The sequence below is a fragment of the Arachis hypogaea genome, chromosome 11 (assembly GCF_003086295.3).
Source record: "Arachis hypogaea cultivar Tifrunner chromosome 11, arahy.Tifrunner.gnm2.J5K5, whole genome shotgun sequence".
NCBI classification, from domain to species: domain Eukaryota; kingdom Viridiplantae; phylum Streptophyta; class Magnoliopsida; order Fabales; family Fabaceae; genus Arachis; species Arachis hypogaea.
In genome coordinates this window covers 17,604,335-17,626,154 of record NC_092046.1, presented here as the reverse complement: position 1 = coordinate 17,626,154, position 21,820 = coordinate 17,604,335, and the positions used below count along the sequence as shown (strand labels likewise).

The 21,820-nt window shown below is 35.5% G+C and overlaps 1 long non-coding RNA gene across 1 annotated transcript; it reads left to right on the top strand.

The window, feature by feature from the left end:
• The first annotated feature begins 16,484 nt into the window (after positions 1 to 16,484).
• Positions 16,485 to 21,123, top strand: LOC112720447 (uncharacterized). The gene is made up of 4 exons (XR_011867352.1): positions 16,485 to 16,798; positions 17,192 to 19,246; positions 19,353 to 19,704; positions 19,799 to 21,123. It is a non-coding gene; the product is annotated as an uncharacterized lncRNA (long non-coding RNA).
• The last annotated feature ends 697 nt before the right edge of the window (positions 21,124 to 21,820 follow it).

The window sequence follows — 21,820 nt, the reverse complement described above, 5'->3', positions numbered from 1 at the left end:
GGGGACTTTTATCTTCTATAATTTTTTTGTAAAAATAATTTGATTTATAAATGTTTTTTAGTATAATCTATAATGTTTGGATAAAATTGATATAATTTCAAAAAATTTAAAATACTGGTAGACACTAAAGTAGATAAATATGAAATATCACTACGCAGTTTCTAAATTCTCGTCTTTCGGTCTGTCTTTTTCCTTTTGTACGTACTAAGTTAAAGTCTCGTAGCTGCAAAGGAATTTATGTTACTTAGCCTATATAGCAATTTAGCTATGAGATTGGCTCTTTTATTCTATTTTATGATATTTTTATTTATTTATTTTAGATTCTACTCAATATTGCTTTCTTTGGGTTAAGAACACAACAAAATGCTTAGTACGTGTCTGTTTCCTCTTCATCTTTCCATTAGATTCTGAATGCTCGCTCTTGTTGACCCATATCCATATGGAATGAACACCGTGTCAATTAGTGGCATGATGATTGAGAATATGAAGAATAATCCGCACCTGAAAAAGGAACTGAACCAATAATTGGAAAGCTAAGGTACCACGCCATCGATTATTGAACACCTGGGCATGCAATTCACAATTCCATTGCTAGAAATGGCCAATGGGAAGGGTACCAGGGGCATGCATCAAGAGGTTATACCGCATTTGGGGCAATTCCCATTCCTAGCAATCATGTTTCTTTGGATGATTTCCGATTCCAGTATTCACGTGTCGGCAGTAACCCACCTATATTTTTTGTTTTGTTTTCTACGGTATTTTATTGGATAGAGGAAGAACTAATCCGTCAGACTGTAAAAAATTATATCTGACTCAAAAGCCTAACTCGAGATTTGATTTGAGTAAAAACTGACATAGTTAAATATAAAATAGTAGGTCAAATTCGAAATCAATTAAACTTATCTAGTCTAATTAGTCAACTAGGATAGGGTTATAGCTCGCGTCACTAGACTCGTAGTTGAACCAAATTACAAGGCTTAGCAGGTTTAGTCATTTACTGTTGTATGAAAATAGTGACTATGTACCGAAATTATTATTCCACAAAATTATTTTTTAAAATAGGACATATAAAAGAAGTTGATAACGTATGAGTATAGCTATAACAATGTGCCCAAAGCTTACATCGAAAAAAATTCAACAGTTGATGGGGATAAAGAAAACTTTGTATTGTGATTAATATTTTAGAGTAAAGGATAAAGAAGAATAGAGACCAATTAAAGTGCAAAAGACTATCACTTTAGAGAATTAACTAAAGGACAACTACAACGAGTCACAACTACTTGATAATGTGATTAAAAGGCTTAAAAAATGTCCACAATGATGAAGCCTACAATTCTGTAGGTTGTGTTTGTTTTTAAAGACATGACAAGACATGACACTAAAATAGAGACAATAAAATAGAGACACTATAAATTATTTTTTGTGTATTGTGTTTGGATACGATATATAAGATACTAATGTAATTATGTTTGGATAGACATAGACAAAACTAAGATATTATGCGAAATGACTAAAATAGCCATATGATTTTAAATTTTTTGCATCAAGTACAAATTAATTTAATAAAAAATAAGAGTACGTATGAGTATAAAAAATTACAAGAAGAATTTGTTTATGAACCAATAAGATAAAAATAGTATTAAAATAACAAAATTAAGAATAAATAAAGTATCATAAAGTAGAAGAGTAAATTAAGTCTCCATTAATACAGTATGTCATAGAGAAAAGAATGAACGATAAAAATGAATAAATTAATTATCCAGTTAAGTAAGAAATTCTACCAAAAAAAGAGAATATCTAAAAACAGAACACAAAGAAAGAAGAACTACTATGTAGAGAAGAAACTAAACTTAAGAAAAATAAGAAGGAATAATAGTAGAATAATAAATTTAGGTACGATCTCCTTAACGGTATTTGATCTCCTGAGTTGTCTTAAACATTCTGTTTTAACTTGTGCTGGATTTTCTTCATTCTAAACACACACGGTCAATTCTAAAGAACCCTTGTCTAAAGAACCTCAAATATCTCAAAAATCACTTCTCACATCTACACAATTAAACAAGTCTTTGGGTGTACTTTGACGAGAAAAACCTTCTTTCTATAGTAGAGTTAGAGCAAGTACATGCAGCAGGCTAATATTGTATGATGATAATAGTAGCTATGATAGCTATACTAAGTTAACTAAGGTTTTTAAACTTATCTTGACTTAAGCATGGAAGTATCTTGGGAAGGGGTATACATAGAAAGGCAAAATGCTAATGAGAATGGTTGAACAATGTCAATACCAAAAGCAGCATAATTAACAACGACAGTGTCAGTGGTATCAAGATCAAAATCAGTGGTATCAAGATCAAAATCTCCCGCCTCTCAAATATTAAAAATGGTATGAAAATGAAAATGGCAAAAGAGCAAAATCTCCCGCCTCTCACATACTTACCATTTTTTTTTCTTCCTCGATTGCAGTCGGTAGGAGTTGAGCCCGAAACCTTTTGGATGGGGAGGGGGCGAAATGCCGTGTGAGCTAAGGCTCATTGCCGACAATGAACTTCAAGTCCAGTGGCTTGAGATACATTTGGCCTAATGATATCCACAACACAGGAATTTAACCTAGGCCCAACATGAAGGAACCCAACTCTTTTAGACCTCAGCTCAACTTGGCATACAAACATAGCAACAAGGCATATAATGTCACCCCATGACTAATAGTAAACTCCTAATAATGAAATTACGAGACAACTTAAACTTTAAGTAGACTAATCACCCTAATTTTTGTAAATTTAAATCAATTCTCACTTATTATATTACTGACTTAAGCCTTAGAATCTCTATAAGTACTAATACCCTCCTATCGCTTGGCTAAAATCACATTCATATGAAGTACTAGATATTCATCAGGTCGTAACACCTTGGAATCAAATCGTAGCGTTTAATAATAGTCAACCGAGTAATAAGCAACACTGTGATTTGACATAACACATAACTCTAACTAATTAAGCACTATTCAACACCGACCTCTAGTATCTTTCATGTGAACAAATATTCATCCTCTAGGTTATCAATTTTACCTTCTTTTTTTTTCCCTCCCCTCACATAAAGGACCACTTATATTGCAATCTTCTGTACGTAAACACTAAATAATAAGTCACATGTTAAATTCCAATCTCTTAATAATATGAATCTCTAGTTCTTTTCTTTCACTTTCATGAAAGCATCTTTACAATTTTTTTTTCAACTCGTGTTATTTGTCGTTCACCTAATCGAGGAACTCTATTTTTTGAAGGGAGAATATATTCTAAACATAGAAAAAGTCGAGAAGTGTTGTCATCTATATAAAAGATAACATACATATTATGTTTCTTATCCTTAAAATTCCAGTGACTTCATTGTAAATTCTAGCCAATCTTCTCGAAAATTTTCTTATATTCTTTCATTCTCTTTTCAGAGTAATGTGGATCCGTAGCCACCTCAAAAGTGAAGGTTCAATCTAAAGTCTAGACCTACACTATAATACAAATACAGAAACGCCAAAGTGCTGTAAATCCAAGATATACATTGGATTTATTTGTCTATTTGATGCGTCACACCAAATACTGCGCTATAGTTTGGCGTGAATGGCAAGGTAATCCTGCATAACTGGTTGTCCCACTTATTACATATTATATAGAAAATAGTTTAGAGGCAACTATAATATAAATTAACTAAGTCAATTTTTTTTTTAATTTTAAAATTTAAAAATTAGGGTAATGAGATTTTTTTTTATAATAGACCTACTTTTTTAACTATTTATGAATTAATTATTAGAGTTCGCTGCACTCCTAATTAGTTTCTAGCAGAACTTTATTATATATATTATGGAGAAATAAAAAGAGACTTTAGTTAATGAATGGATTAAAAAAGAACAAAAAATGTAGCAGTGTAATTTACATATATAACATAATTTCATTTGAAATCTTAAAATAATAAATTTATTGGTCGTTCATATTTATAAGTTATATTTTTTCCTTTTATTCTTAACCAATGTGGGATTTTGTACGCTCATATTTAGAATCAATAAAATCGGAGCAAAATTTTGTTTTTATTTTTTTTCCAAAAAATTAGTAAATTCACAATAATTTTTTAAAAAAAACATCACTTGATATAAAATTAACAAATTTTAAAAGTAAAAATATTTTATTTTTCTAATAATGCTTACAAAAAAATTATATTAATATCTGATCTTTATTTTTTTTAAAATAAATATTTAATATATAGTTATTTGGTCTTTTTTTTTAATTTTTTGGGAATTTATTTTTTGTTTGTATCTTTTAAATTTATTTTTGTCAGCAATATAAATTTTTTGTTACCATTTTAATAATTTATTATTAAACTATATTAAGCCATAAAAAAATACTAAATTATATTATGCAATGCCATATTGGCATATTATACACAAGGTTCTTTAATTATCTCTCTCTCTCTCTCTCATGTTAGTGTCATTTTTATTTATTTATTTATTTTGATTTGTTACATTAGTGGAAAATATATGAAGTTTGAATTTAGAAAAGGTCACACTGCACAAAAATATATAAAAGTTAAGTATTTCATCGATCATAATTTTTGAATACCAAAAAATATTATAGTTAATTTATAAAAAGAACATCTTAACTGATATCAGCTATCAATTAAAAAAATTAGTTAATTTACCTAAATAAATGAAATAAGAAAATTATAAAAATCAAATATGTTCCTGGGAGTAACTGTTCCAAAGTATAGCTCGTTTCCTTAGAGTTTGGACTTGCTTTCCTTGGGCAAAGAGGAAAATATTTTGGTCTCTTTTAGAAATGACGACAGTGGGCACCTGCAAAAGAACTCCAACGTTCAAGTAAGAAAGAGTGTGAGTTTTTTAGAGAAAGTATGGAATTAATCGCGTACCAGTGACTTAGTGGGTCACTCGTATATATTGAGCTACTTTTAGGAAGTTATTCGTATTTTTTACTAGTTTTACGGAGTCCTTTTGCTGATTCTCTGATAACTGGGATTTTAGTGGTTTAGTTGGAGATATTTTCGGGGGAGTTATTTCATTTGGTGGTTTCTGGTTCCGAGTTTGTTGTCTTGGACCGATTTTGAGGTAACAGATCATAGTCCCAAACTAGACATGTTTTGAGGAACTGAATTATAACATATTGAGCTTTCGATGTATAGCTAGGAATCGAAAATAGTGAAAGCCTCCAAGGTCGACTTGTTTATTGCGAATTTTGAAAAATAGGAAAAGCTTGATGTTTTGGCGGTAAATGTAAATACAAAAAGTTTGTGGAGGAGAGAGAAAGTTTTTGAAAAGACATCTACAGTTAATGCGTCTGGAAGAATGAAATGGTTATCAATATCATCCGCTGATTTATAAAGTAAACTTTTGATCAATGGCTGTGGTTTGTTGAGGAATTTTTATGGTTCTCTAAAGGTGTGTGTGGTGGGTTAGTGGGTGAGGTTTTTGGACTTTTGATTATCCATTCAGGTTTTGCATTTTTTGGTTATTTGCTGAAGATGAGCAAAAAAGTTAGTGATATTGATTCAGTTACTTTGCTATTTTCTTTTCTTTTTGGAGTGTTTTTGGGGATGGAGAAGGGAAAAAGTGTGTCGAAGAAGAGTGCTAGGGGTCGAAAAGGTGATGAGGCTGACAAGGAGAGTGATAAGATAGTGGAGAAGGTTTTTGTGTAGGATCCACGTGATCCTTTTGGTTGGGTTGCAAATTCATTAAAGAAATGGGTGTTTGTTTTCTACGATGAGCGTAGTGTGTCTCAGTTGGGTTCTTCGTCTTCGTGGGTTAGGGAGGGTTCAGGTGTAAGTATTAGGTTTTTGGCTTGTAATGCTCATGATCGTGTTTATGACCGTGGAGATAGTTTTTAGTTCTTTTTTATGTATAGTTGTGTGTTTGTATAGTTGGGCATTAGGTTTCCCTTTTCAGAGTTTGAATGTGGAGTTTTGATGTAGTTGAAGTGCATGCCCTCGTAGCTACACCCAAACTCTTGGGAGTTTGTTAGGGCATTTGAAGTGCTGATGGATTGTGTTCAGGTAGAGCCATCGTGAGAGGTGTTTTTTGCCTTGTTCTAGTGTAAAGGTGTTAAGAGGGGGTGTTGGTTGAACTTGGCTAGTGCTTCTGGCCGTGCCATTTTTAGCTTGTGTAGGTCTTCTTATAAGGCCTTTAAGTCAATGTTTTTGAAAATTGGTGTTGCTGAAAATGATTTTCCCTGGTATGTTGATGAATGCCTTTTAGATAAGTTTCCTTTGTTCTGGGTTCCGAGGCCTAGACAGATTCTAAAGATGGAACGGATGGAGTATAAGAATGAGATTATTGTTGAATTTTTAGTGAATCATGTTTCTTCGTCTGATTTGTTGTCTGTTGTGGAACTTCTTGAATTGGAGTCAGATAAAGATGCATTGTCAGGATACATAGGTATTAGTTTGATGATGATTTTTTGTTCTATTTTGTTATTGTAGCATTTGATATATGGTTGTTTTGTTGTAGTTGAGAAGGCTCCGAAGGTGACGTCAAGTAGTCTGCGAGCTTTTTTCTGGACTAAAAACGTTGAGAGGCAAGGTTCCAGTAGCCACGCTATGGCAGAGAAAGGTGCGGAGGTTGATCAGCCTTCGCCAATGAAGAAGATTAGTTATAAGCGAAAGAGGGGTGATGGTAAAAAGGAAAAGGTTGTGAACGTGACCGAGGATAAGCTCGGTGGGAAAGATATCGACTTGGAGCAGGTGAAAAAATTTACTGAAAACCAGAGAGCACTTCATGGGTATAGGGGTGATGAGGACTTGACTTCATTATAGAGTGAGCATTTCCTGCTGTCCATAGTAGCTGATGAGTACGGTCAGAGTCCTGCTGACATTAAGCTTGTTCATGATGTTGAGGATGTTGGAGTTTTTCAGTATCTGCAGGTATGTTATATTTGATGTATTTGTTATTATTTTTGATAGTTTTGGTTTTAGTTTGTCTGTTTGATTTTGTTTTGTTGTATGATTAGGTAATGGGAGCTCAATTAATGTGCATTGGCTGAACTCAGGAACTTAAATATGCAAGAAATGCCTTTGATAAGGCGACTGTGGATCAGTTGATGCAAGAAAACCTGGAGAAAGGAAATAAGCTTCACGATGCTCTAGACCTAGTGAACTCTTTGGAAGAAAAATTGGCTTTGGCTGAGAGTACTGGAAAAAAATTTGGAGAAGAGAAGGTTGCACTCGAGGCCAAGTTAGTGGTGCTTGGTATTGAAAAGATGCAGCTCGAGACCGAAAAAGAAGACCACAACCTTAAGATGTTTACTGCTGGTTTTGATAGGGCTACTGAGCAGACAAAGCTTTTAGCTCCTGAGGTAGATTTTTCGCGTATGGATCCGTGCAAGGTTGTTGCTGGTGGAGAACTGGTGGATGATGAAGAAGATGGGGAAGAGGGGGAGGGTGAGAACCCAGATGCGCCCTAAACTTTTTAATAGAGTAGTGGTTCTATTTACTTTTTGTTTATGAATCTAAAACTGTTGGCTTTTAGTTTTTAGCCAAAAGATATTTGGTACATTTGTTTGTGACTTCTGATTGCATAGTTAGTGCATTTTTAGTGAGTAGTTGTTATGTAATTCTCTTATTGAAAATCTGTTTGTATGGTTTGATAGTGTTCTCGCTAGATAGTATATTGTGTTATTGTATTTAGTTGAATGATGCAGAAGAGAAATACTTCTGAAATGATAGGAAATTGTAAATATTTATTGAATTGTTAGAATAAGAACCTTTAGTAACTGTAAAGGTGTGGGCGGCATGCCTTGTTAAAACCTCTCCTACAAAATCCAACTTAGAGATAAAATCTGCTAGTAGAAAAAAGAGTACATCACCATATCTGACTTATAGACTAACTGTAATATAGTTTTAGAGAAGAAATGTTCCAGTTGTTTAGTAGTGCTGCACCTTCTAGAGTTTGGAGTTTATATGCTCCTCGGCCGATGACTTTGTCTATTCGAAATGGTCATTCCCAGTTGGCGCTTAGCTTTCCATGTCCTGGTAGCTTCCGCGCTTCTTCTGTTTTTCTGAGCACGAGATCTCCTATTGTAAATGTCCTCGACTTGATTTTCTTGTTATATTTTTTTAGCTATAGCACGTTTTGCTGCAATTTGTTGAATTGTTGATTTGTCACAGTTTTCTTTAATGAAGTCCAGCTTGGTTTTTCTTTTTTCAATGTTGTTATCTTCAGCTGTGTCTTTGGTCCAAATAGATTAAAGGGAAATCTCAATTGGCAACATGGCGTCGCACCCATATACTAGCCTGAAAGGGGTTTCTCTTTTGGATGATTGTGCTGTTGTGTTATAGCTCCATAGTATCTCTGAAATGAGCTCGGCTCATTTTCCTTTGGAATCTTCAAGATTTTTCAAAGTCCCTGTAATATAATCTTATTGGCAGTTTTAGCTAAACCCTTAGTTCGTACGTTTTCCACTGATAAGAATTGTTGAGCAATTTTGAAGTTTTGTAAAAAGGTTGTGAATTTATGATCTATAAACTGTCTACCATTATCAGTTATAATGGATTGAGGAATACCAAATCTGCATAGTATGTGTTTCCATACAAAAGATATCATTTTTTCAGAATTAATTTTTGCTAACGGTATTGCCTCTATCCATTTTGTAAAATAATCGATAGCAACAAGTAAAAATTTAACCTGTCCTGGAGCTGGTGGAAAAGGTCCAAGGATGTTTAGCCCCCACTTGTTGAAGGGCCAGCTTATCTTCGATGAGTGCAGCTATTCAGTTAGGTTGTGAATGATTGGTGTGTGACGCTGGCAATGGTCACAGTGTTGTACCTTATGCATACAGTCTCTTTGTAGTGCGAGCCAGTAGTAGCCTGCTCTTAGTATTTTGGCAGCTAAACTTCGTCCTCCTATGTGTGTTCCACAGACCCCTTCATGTACTTCTTCCATTGCTAGCTTGGCATCTTTTGTGTTGAGGCATTTTAGAAGAGGTCTTGTGAAACCTCACTTGTATAGCTCGGCGCCGAGTAGGGTATAGAAGCTTGATCTTCTTTTGAACTTCCTTGTGTTTTGGATATTGCCGGGTATTCGGCCTGTTTGTAAATACTCTATGAAAGGTTTTTGCCAGTCTTCCTTCTGTGAAATACTCAAAACTTTTGTTAGCATAACACTAGGTTCGTCGAGTGTTATAGGTTGGGTGTTTTTGTTTGGCTTCTTGTTGTTGCTAATTTTGAGAGGATATCTGCTCTGTTATTTTGCTCCCGAGCTATATGGGAGATTTCAATTTTTTGAAAACCATTAATAAGGGTATGAGCAATAGCATTATATTTTTCGAAAAGTGGGTCTCTTACCTGAAAGTTACCTGTTACCTATTGTACCATGAGTAGGGAGTCGCACTTGACGCTTAGTTGTGTTATGCCGAAAGTGTGGGCCAGTCTGAGACCTACTATTAGTGCTTTGTATTCTGCCTGGTTGTTGCTTACGTGGAAAGTGAATTGTAGGGATTGTTCTAAAGTTGTCCCCTGGTTGTCTTGAAGCAATATTCCTGCTCCTGAACCCTGCGTGTTTGAAGCTCCGTCGACATAAAGTGTCCAATTGTTTTTGGTTGGGTTAGGCTCGTCCACTGTAAGTTCTGCTATGAAATCTGCCAGTGCTTGGGACTTTAGAGCTCCTCGTGATTGATATTGGATGTCGTATTTTGATAGTTCTATAGACCATTTGATTAATCTTCCAGCGAGTTCAGGTTTTGTAATAATTTGCCTAAGAAGTTGTTCCATGCGAACTATGATGGTGTGATTTGAAAATAGTGTCGTAAGCGTCTGACCGTTGTTACTAGGGCCAAAGCTAATTTTTCCAGCTTTGGGTGTCTAACTTTGGCATGTTGTAGGGATTTACTGACAAAGTATACTAGGTGTTGTTGCTTACCTGTTTCTGTTACTAATACAGAACTGATGGCATGATTAGTAACAAATAAATAAAGATAGAGGGGTTTACCAAGTTCAGGTGTTTGAAGAATAAGAGGTTCTAATAGTATGTATTTTAGTTCAGTGAATGCTTTCTCACAATCGTCAGACCATGCAAATTCTTCTTGCTTTTTTAATGTCTTGAAGAAATGATGTGATCGATGTGTTATGCGAGGCAAGAACCGTGATAGCGCTGCCAACCGGCCAGTAAGTTGTTGGACCTCCTTGACTGACTTCGGGCTTCTCATGTTTAATATAGCTTGGCACTTCTCGGGGTTGGCCTCTATACCTCGGCATGTGAGCATGAAGTCGAGAAACTTCCCTCTTTGTACTCCAAAAGCACACTTCTCAGGATTGAACTTCATGTTATACAGTCGGAGTTGTTGGAAGATTTCTTTCAGGTCATTAATGTGGTTTGTAGCAGATTGTGTTTTTGCTACCATATCGTCGAAGTATACTTCTATGTTTCGGCTGATCTGTTTGAAAAATTTTTGTCCATTAGTATTTGATACGTTACACCTGCATTTTTGAGTCCGAATGGCATGACCTTATAACAAAAATTCCCATTGTTAGTAATAAAAACAGTTTTATCCTGGTCAGCCGAATACATTAGTATTTGGTTGTAATCGGAATAAGCATCCATAAAACTTAGACATTGGAAACCAGAAGAACTATCAACCAATTTATCGATACATGGGAGGGGGTATGCATCTTTCAAACATTCCTTATTAAGGTTTGTATAATCCACACACAACCGCCACTTACCGTTATGCTTCTTAACCATTATCACATTGGCTAGCCAAGTTGTGTATCTGAGTTCTTTGATGAACCCATCATTGAGGAATTTTTGGGTTTCTTCCAAGGAAGTTGCCCTTTTTTTCTGTGCCAAGATTTTGTTTTTTCTGAGCTATAGGTCGAATTATTGGGTCAATGGTTAATTTGTGATAGATGACGTTTAGATCTATGCCAGGCATGTCCGCTGGTGTCCAAGCAAAGAGCTCGACCTTTTGTCTCAATAATTCGACGAGTTGTTCTTTTTCCTCATCTTTTAGTGCATTCCCTATATATGTATACTTGTTCTCTTCGGTTGTTAGCTGGACCTTCGTCAGATTATTTATTGGCATTGGTCATTCTTGATTGTTGGTCCGAGGGTCTAGGTCTGCCAATGGTGGTAGATGTTCTGAGTTATATACGGCTTGGACGTATTGTTGTTCGGGTTGTCTTGAGTATTTGGTCTTTAGGCTTGCATTGTAGCATTACCTGGATTCTCTTTGGTCGCCATGGATTGTGACTACTTTGTTATCCTACAAGAGAAACTTAACACACAAGTGCATAGTGGAGATAATAGCATTGAAAGCATTTAAAGAAGGTCTTCCTAGAATTATATTATAGGGACTTTTTTTGTCGACAACTAAATATTGTATATATCCATAGTTTTGCAGTCAGGGTAATTACCAAGTGTAGTTTATAACCAAATGTAACCTCGGATTGGGACTCGCTCACCTGAGAAACCTACTAGTTCTCCTGATGATGGTTGGAAGGCTTTATCACTTAGCTTCATTTTCTGAAATCTTGAGTAGAATAGGACGTCCGCGCTGCTCCCTGGATCCATGAGAACTTTCTTTACCAATGGCTCTCCAACTTGTGCGGATATTACAACTGGGTCGTCGAGGTTTTCATCGTTTGCTTTGTAATCTACAGGGAAGAATGAAATTTCTGGCTTTTCTGAGTTGATGATGTGGGACGAGTTTGACCCCGTCACTGACATCATAGCCCTATATGATCTCTTTCTATCCGAGTTGGTGCATTCTCCTCCTGCAAAACTACCAGAAATATAATTTATTATGCGACGAGGTGGGTTAATATCTTCATATACCTTTTTTCCCTTATCACGGGAATTGTCATTCATTTTGGAGTGTTGGCCGAAGTCTTCTGTATTCCGTTTTTATTCCCGAGTATCGATGTATTTGTCTAGTAAGCCTTGGCGAGCCAGCTTTTCAAGGAGGTCTTTTGCTATTACACAGTCATCTGTTGTATACCCATATTTCTGATAGGAGGTATAATATTTGGATTTGTCCACATATCGTTGATCTTAGTATGTGCCCACTTTGTTCGGAGGTTTGATGAGTTTAGAATGAAAGATGTCTCTGATGATGTCTTCCCTTTTGTGTTAAGGGGAGTGTAACTGTCAAACTTTGGTGTGAGTCTGAACGATCTTTGGTCCGTTCTGCTGTTTGCATGCTTGTTTCGTTTTTTGTCCTCTCTATTCGGAGTGGGCCTTTCTGCCTTTCAAAGTTGCCGAAGGTCTTCAATCTCAATATGGATTGTTGCTTTTTCTCAAAATTTGGCCGGGATTTTTCGTTTTGTTATGACTATGGTCTCTTGGAACTTTCCGGAAGGGAGCCCGCTTTTCAAGGCGTAGAGGTGGACTTCTAGATTTAAATTAGGTATTTCTGTTGTTGCTTCAGTAAATCTTGTCATGTAGTCTTTAAGGCTCTCATGCGGTCCCTGTTTTATGGTTCTTAAGTAGTCGGAGTTGTGCACATATATTTGCAAGATTGTTGACGAAAAGGTCAACCAAATCATCAAAACTGGCTATGGCGTTTTCGGGGAGGTTGGGGAACTAGATCAAGGCAGCTCCATCTAAGAAGGTGGGGAAAGTCCGGCATAAGATTGGATCGGATTCTTTGTTCATGAACATCATCGTATAGAACTTGGTGACGTGGATGTTAGAGTCTCCTATTCCCTCATAAGGTTTCAGAGTCATTGGCAGAGTGAAATTCTTGGGCATTTGAAAGCTCATGATCTCCTTTAAAAAGGGGTTGGTTCTTTTTGTTATTGCTTTCGAGGGAGTTGGTATGACATGCTTGGCCTCTGATGTATGCTCGTCGTGGTCGTCTTTATTTTCAGTATTCTTCTGTTCTCCCTCTTTCCTTTGACTATGTTGCCTCTGATGTAGTAACTCAGCCATCTTTTGATTCTCCACCCAGAGGGATTCATTGATGGCCATTAGCTCGGCTGGAGTGCGATTTGAAGGAGCGTGACTGTGTTCGTCTACCATAGATTGCAACCTGCAAGGAAAAAGGGGAAGTTACAGCAAGTAACAATATAATGCGGGGTTAGATGAATTCCGGCTCCACGGTGAGTACCAAATATTCCTGTATGAGTAACTGTTCCCAAGGTATATGTCATTCCCTTGATGCTTGGACTTGCTTTCCTTGGGCAAAGCGGATAATACTTCGGTCTCTTTCAGGAACGGCGATGGTGGGCACCTGCAAAGGGACTCCAACGCTCAAGTAAGAAAGAGTGTGAGTTCTTTAGAGAAAGTATGGAATTAATCGCGTACCTATGATTTAGTGGGTCACTCGTATATATTGAGCTATTTTTAGGAAGTTATTCGTATCTTTTACTAGTTTTACGGAGTCTTTTTGCTGATTTTCTGATAGCTGGGCTTTTAGTGGTTTAGTTAGAGATATTTTCGGAGCAGTTATTTCATTTGGTGGTTTTCGGTTTTAAGTTTGTTGTCTTGTACCGATTTTGATGTAACGGATCAAAATCTATAATCATTATTTAGTTAGTACGTAGTAATCTTTGTTATGGTTGAAAATGAATCAAACTAACTCATGAGTCAACTCAATCTCTATTTATAAATAGGTTAATAAGTTAAACTTATGAATTTATGAGTCCAACTTGCGCTTGAATTTAAACTTATATATTAAATTAATCGAGATTAAATAGTAATAATTATATATAATTTTATACACACTGTTTATTATGTATGTTATGTATTTTATACTTTAAGTAATAGTAATATATAACTTTTTATGCCCCCAACAAATTATAATTCAAATGACATAAATTTAAATCCGTTATAAATTTTTTGTGAATGAAGCTTAAACTTACTAAATAGACTCAAGTGTTAGTTAGTCAAATTTAATTTTTACGAATGGAGCTAGGTTGAACTTGACTTAATTTGATTCAGATTAACTCTCTTTAAACTTTAGTTTCTTGTACATCTTTTAAATCTTCTATATTCTCTATTTTTAGATTATTTAATAATAGATATTTCTAATACACATCATTTTTTTCCTACTGATAAACAGCATTATTTGAGGTGCAGATATAACTATACCATAAATTTTATAATCTAAACAATGCAAGCGTAGCAATTTATACCACATCCACTTGAATATGATGATATTCAGCTGTTAATTAAACTCCCACCACATGAAATCTTCAAGATATATATAATGAGTACAATAGATTGGAATATATATCATCATCCGCTAGCAAAGGCCATAATACCCGATTCATTATTAGAACACCTAAAAGCATTGTCTTCACTTAACAAACACTTGATTAATATTGTTTTGGGAAATAAATAAATAAACAAACTGATGAATTGATGTATTGTAAATTGAACATCATGTCTGAAAGTGAACACTACAGCACATCTGCAATGCTCCTTTGATCAAGCTGGAAAGACGAGTGGTGGGCACACACTTATATATACGCGTATGTATATGCATGTATGTGTGGGCATGCATCTATCCAATCAATGTTCTAGTGCGAATTATTTGGCATACACGGATTCCAAAATCTAAGAAATTATTGTTGTATATATGTATGTGCAAACTCTTAATTATACTAGCAATATATTTGAGAGATGGTTGATAAGAGTTTAAGAAATCAATTGTTTATAAGTCAATTTTAAATAAATATTTTAAATATTTTATTTATTAGTATAGATAATTTAAACACAATTTATATTTTGCTGTCCTATTACTTATCTCAAACAAGATAAGACACTAATTTTAAGCAAATAAAACAAATGCACTTGTGATACGTGAGAATTAATGTATTCAATATATTTCATTTTTAATGTAAATAAAATATATTTATAATTAATTTATTTATACTATAAATAAGATGAGTATTTGTAAGTATAGAAATATAATTTTTACAAATATGAAAATATAATTTATTACGATTTTAGATTAAATTAGATCAATTTTGAATTTAAAATAAACTAAAATAATTGCTATAAGGTCTCTCATGAATGCTCATTGAGAATAACCCCTCAAGAAGTAGATCAAGTGCAATGAAGCACGAAAATCATTAAACCACGAGAGAATATGGATCTTAACTAGCTTAGTGATAAGGCTGATATGGCTCTGGATCAACATAATGAAGCCGTCTCTATACCAAAATCATCCTATAAGGATTCTCTATTAAAATCAGTTGGCCTAGAAATCGATGAAATTTCTGATTATGATGAAGACAGTGATGAAGCCACTCCAAATTCGGAGGATAAATGGTACAAGGAGGCCAAGCTAATGTGGAGCAAGAAAAACCCTTTAACCCTTGTCCAGTTATTAACGTAACTAAAAAGAAATTCGAAGAATGGAGCAAACCATGGCGAGCAGCTCTTATCGTGAAAGTCTTAGGAAAACGAATTCATCTCGGAGTCATGGAACAGCGTCTGAACCGTGATTGAGTTAAAAAAGGTAAAATTAATGTTATTGATATGGACCGTAACTATTTTCTTGTTCACTTTTTAAATGAGGAGGACGATTCACATGCTCTTACTGGAGGACCCTGGATGGTGTCAGGACATTACTTAATCGTCGAGAGATGGAGAAAGAATATGGAGACCATTATTTCTCTCATCTGAACAAATAGTTAGGAAGATTGTGGCTTGGATTCGCATCCCGAACCTTCCAATTGAACTCTATAACCATCGCTTCCTTTGGAGGGTTGGGTCGGCTATAGGAACCATGCTCAAGATCGACAAGACAACCTCAATTCACTCTCGGAGCCGATTTGCCAGAATTTGTGTGGAGATTGATCTTGCAAAGAAACTTCTTCCGAGAACTTCTATCATGGGGAGCATTTCGAATTTTGAACAACCCTCCAGCGGAAGGACACGATCACCAGTCGAAAGCTAGCGTCGGAATTTTGGCCAAGGTCACGGAGAATGGTAACCATGAAAATCAAGGCAATCAAGCTCCCAATATGGATAGTTTGGATCCCTAATCAAATATGGAGACAGATCAAGACTCTCAACGAAAGTTGATGACTATTCAAGAGGCCCTAATTTCGGGCTTTGGATGATGGTGAGGAAGTAGCTAAGGAAGTGATAGGAGAAAAGCATTGTAACGTCTAAAGAATCCTAGTTTAGGAAAGATTCAAACATTAACAAGGAAGGTTTTCGTATTAATCTTGAGAAAAATATGGAAAGTAGATCAAGATATAATATCCTATTTGAGGAAACACTAGATACTACATCTAACATAAATATGCATGAGGAGCCCCACCACAACGTATGCATGAATATTAACCCTATGAGGAGTGAGCCTATTAAGAAACCTGGGCCATCAAATCAAAGTGTGAAAAAAACTATTAAACCTGGAGTTGGAAAAAATTTCCAAAATAAAAAGGCCTACTAATGCAAAATTTGGGCCCATTATCAAAGAAAAGATCATGAAGCCAACTAAGAAGGCAGAAGAAAAAGCACTTCCTCCAAAGACGATTTCATTAATTCGAAACTAGGAAATAAGACCCATCAAAAAGATCCAAACTCTTCTGGTAGGAGTGGGAAATGCTTGAAAATATGAGGAAGATACAGCAGCAGGAACGCGATGCTTTTGAAGCAATGATAATGGCTGGTTATGTTCTTGAAAACCATATTATCAATAATAGCTTTCTTAATCAGAAATCCCCTATTACCAGCAACCCTATGCCTCTGACAAGTGATATCGTGCCAATTCCCAGCAAACCACCTGATGAAAAAAAGGAAAATTTGGTGGCTGGCAAGGATCTAAAGCAAAAAGGGGTTCTAGCCCCAACTAAGGTACATACTTTGGGGAAGGGAACTAATGCCCATGCTTAATCTTGGGTCTGGTGACCTAACATATCTCATCGTCGTGTCTAATAAATCTGATAATTTGGAACTGCGTGGGTCTTGGAGGTCAAATATTTATTTCTTTGATTAAGGATACGAAAATAGAATAACATGTTAGCTTTTTCATCTTACTGGAAACCTACATCAGTAGAGACAGAGGTAGGGCTATTTGAAAAAATTTGGATTTTGACGCTAGTTTTATCGAGGAGGCAAGAGGCTACTCAGGCAGTATATGGTGCCTTTAGGATCCTGGAATTTGGAAGGTGGGCATTATTTTTCATAATCATCAGCTTGTTTATATGATGATTACTAATGGTATTTTAATTCCCTGGCTATTAACAGCTTGCTATGGAAGTCCCCAGAGGGCTAATGGAAAAATTCTCTGGAAAAGTCTCAGAGCCATTAGTTTAAATACTTTTTCTGCCTTGGTGTTCCTTGGGTGACTTCAATGCTCTGCTCCACAAGTATGAATGCAGGGGAGGTACCGAAAATAATGATAGAGGTGCGTGCGAGGATTTTCAAACTTGCATTTTCGATTACGGATTAATGGACCTCGGCTACTCTGGTTGGCCCTTTACCTGGAGAAGAGGTAATTTGATGGAACGACTTGATAGGGGTTTGGGTAATTTGGACTGGAATATTACCTTCCCAGAAGCTAGGATAATGCACTTTCCCATGTTCAAGTCTGACCATTCTCCCCTGTGCCTTCAGTTCTCGTCTTCGATGCCGACTAACAGAAAAAAGAGACCATTCAGATTCACTGCCGCGTGGCTCACTCATCCTGGTTTTGGAAACCTTGTCAATAATAATTAGATTATGCAGGGGTCTTGGAATATGGGTATGGTTATTTTTCAAAATGCTTTGAAGGACTGGAATTATAGGGTGTTTGGTAATATCTTAAAAAAAAACAAAACAAAATCATAAGAAGATTGCAAGGGATTACAACTAACATAAAATCCTATTGGAAATAATATCTTCTTGGAGAAACTCCAAAAAGATCTCTAAGGGGAGTATGAGGAGATACTTATTCAAGAAGAGATGTTATGGTTACAGAATTCTCTGTACAAATGGATTAATTTGGGTGACAGAAATACTAAGTACTTCTACGGTATCACTATGGCTAGAAGATGGAGAAACAAGGTGACTTCTCTTTAAGATAGTGATGAGAATCGGATCTCGGATGATGATGCTCTTGAAAATATGGTGACAACTTTCTATTTTGAGTTATACAAGGATGACCTTCCTGACTGCCCGTATATTCTCCATGGTAACTTTCCTACTCTTTTTCATGATGAGCTGATCAATATTGAGAATAATGTATCTATCTTGGAAATTAAAAATTCTGTTTTTAGTATTGGTGGTCTGAAAGCACCAGGTAGAGATGGTATACATGCCATTTTTTTTATCATAATCAATGGGATAAATTCGGTTCTGACCTATGTAATCTGGTGAAAGCTATTTTTCTTGAACCTTGGAGAATCAGCGAGGTCAGTAAAATGTTTATTACTTTAATTTCAAAGGTGGAGCTAGTCTCAAGCCTAAAACGCATGAGAACTATAAGCTTATGCAACATTTCATTCAAAGTGGTCACCAAGATCCTTGCTAACCGATTGAGAATGGTTATGGAAAAGCTTGTTAAACCCACCCAATGTAGCTTTGTTCCTAGAAGACAAAGTTCTGACAACATTACCATCACTCAAGAAGTTATTCATTCCATGAGGACAAAGAAAGGAAACAAAGGTTGGATGGCTATAAAAATCGACTTGGAAAAAGGTTACGACAGACTCAAATGGAGTTTTATAAAAGACATTCTGGTTGACATCAGACTCCCTGCTCACTTTATTAATTTGATCTGTACGTGAATTTTTACAGCCAGGATGCGGGTCTTATAGAATGGTGAAACCTTGGATGAATTTCTTCCTTCCAGAGGTATCCGACAAGGAGACCCCCTATCGCCTTATATTTTTGTTCTTTGTATGGAACGTCTCACCCAGTTTATCAGCGCAGCCGTGGAAAACCACTTTTGGAAGCCCATATAGCTTAATCAGGATGGCCCCGATCTATCCCACCTTTACTTCGCAGATGACCTCATTCTCTTTGCCGAAACTAGCATGGACCAAGCAAAGATTATCAACAAGATCCTTGAAGAATTTTGCAAAAGTTTCGAGCAGAAAGTAAATAATGATAAGACTTGAAGTTTTCTTTCCAATAATGTGGGCAACAATGTCAGATAGGAGATTAGTGAAGCACTCCATTTCACAAGAACGGATGATCTTGGAAAATATCTCGGAATCCCCCTTCTTCACACAAGAACCAACCGCAACACATACAATGAGATTATTGGCAAACTCAACTCTAAGCTAAATGGATGGAAAGCTTCCACTCTATCTTTTGCAGGTAGAACAACTCTAGTGAAATCTATCATTTTCTCTATTCCTACTTATACTATGCAAACTTCTTTTCTTTCTGTATTTACTTGTAACCTTATTGACTGTAAATGCAGGAGCTTTCTTTGGGAAGAAATGGATCAATCATGAAAAGTTCATCTCCTTAACTGAAAGATTATTAGTTAACCTAAAACTAATGGTAGGCTTGGTATCCAACATGCCAAGGAGCTTAACCATGCCTTCATGATAAAAATTGGTTGGAGCCTTATAGAAAAAAGAGATGCTCTTTGGGTCAAAGTCCTCCGATCAAAATATAATTGTGGAAGTGACATTCTCCCAAGAGTGGAAAGAAAGAATAAGCAATCAAATCTCTGAAAAGGAGTGTGTGCTTCTTGGTCTGATGTTCAAACGAATTCTATCTGGAACATTGGTGATGGGAACAATATAAACTTTTAGAACCACCAATAGGTGCCAAGTCTCGGTCCTCTTAACAATTATGTTGCACAAGTAAGTCAGTCTTATCATTCAAATGATGCATTAATAGATTTTCTTTTGGTTTCAGGTGAGTGGGATGTCGATGAACTTCAAAGATGGCTTCTGGATCCAGTGGTGAACAGAATCCTAACCATTTTTCCACCATCCTCGAGGAATGGTCAAGACCAGATTTCTTGGGTAGCTTCATCAGATGGCACTTTCAATCTGAAATCAGCCTATTCTTCGCTCTAAAATAACATAGGAGTTGCATATCATCTTTTCAAGCTTGCTTGGAAGTGGAATTGCCTTGAAAGAATTCGATCCTTTATTTGGCTGGTTGCTCATGAAGCTATTCTGACGAATGTGGAATGGAAAAGAAGACACTTAACTGTTGATGCAAGATGTCATCAATGTAACTTTGTTACTGAAGATGCTCTGCATGTTCTCCGTAATTGTTCTTTTGCAACCACCATTTAGAATCTCTTACAAGCCAACCAGAAGGTTCAAGACTTATTTAACCTGAATATCCAGGAGTGGCTTTTGCAAAATCTCTCACCAAATGATTGGAACACTATGTTTGGAGTGACTATATCCTCCTTATGGTACCAACGTAACAAACTGTTCTTTGAAGGAGTTGGTACCTCTCCCCTGGCAGTTGTGGAGTCAATCAAAATGCGGGTTATAGAGATTACAAAACTATTGGACTTGAGGATTATTCCAAAGAATACGTACCAATCTTCCTATGATACCCTAATTTGCAGGTTACCCCCTCCGAACCATTGGATAAAGTAAACGTTGATGGCTCTTTTTTTGTGCAAAAAATAAATGCAGCTTGTGGTGGCGTTTTCTGAGACAACTTGGGAAGATTCATCAATGGCTTTTCTTGTAATCTAGACAGCTGCTCCATCATGCATGCGGAGCTCTGAACAATAATTAGAGGCTTGCAAATTACATCAGCAAAGAAGTATAACCATTTCATTATGGAATCTGACTCAACCATAGCTATTAAATTCATCTTTGAAGGATGCCCTCCTCTTTACCCTTGTAACCCCCTTGTGGAAGATATCAAACTTCTTGCTAATCGCATTCCGTAGATCCTTTGGCATCACACCTTGAGGGAAGCTAATTCGATCGCTGATCAACTTGCAAAGAATGGACAGGATATACCCTTGGGTCTTCATTTATTTGATATTCTTTCCCCCAACATATCTCTTATCTTGTCTTGTCTTTTGATAGTTATGGTTCCTTTAGAATTAGGAATGTTTCCTAATTTTCTTTTTGTTTAGTTTGCTTTTTCTCTATTTGGGGTCACGAACCCCCTATCTTTCACTAAAAAAAAAAAAGAAAGTCTATGGGATGTGAAATTGCTGAGTATTTTTTTTAAGACAAATTATAATCCTTATTCCTTCCAAATTCTGTCTATTTATAACCCCTTTGAACCAATCAAATTTTATTCACGTGCTTCACATATAAGAAAACCAAATATAACTGTTCCTGCCACATAAATGATGTAAAAAACATCCTCAACTTCTTCAATTACTAGTCTGTGTATTGCTTTGATCATGGAATCTTGTCTTTGACATATATTTTAATCAACCCACGTTGCTTATCAATGCCCTTTCTTCGATCAACTCAAAAATTTGTTTTGATAGAGTTCAAACAAATGTTTTTGATATGTTCATTGCCAAGTTAAATTATTTCGACCCAACAAAATGTAAAAATAAAAAATAAAAAAACTAAAGTTACGTTTTTACTTTTTACTTTTTGTATAATTATTTCTAAATAATTTTTTAAATCTTTTTAAATCAAGAATAATATATGACTAAACATATATTATTAGTTATTAGTTATATATTGCGTAACAAAACAATAAATTAGTTATATATGTTTAAAATTTGAAAAATAAATCAATTGCAAATTAATGACAAAATTAATGGCAAATTTTTAGGAAATTGATTGCAAATCAACATAACAAAAAGAAACTAATAGCAAGTTTTTAGGACAAATTAAATTTACAAAGACACTTCAATTGCCAAAAAGGTCAAAATTGTCCACTAAAAATTTTTCGTTTTGGCATTCATATAGAGTTTGCTAATAAGCTCATATTATT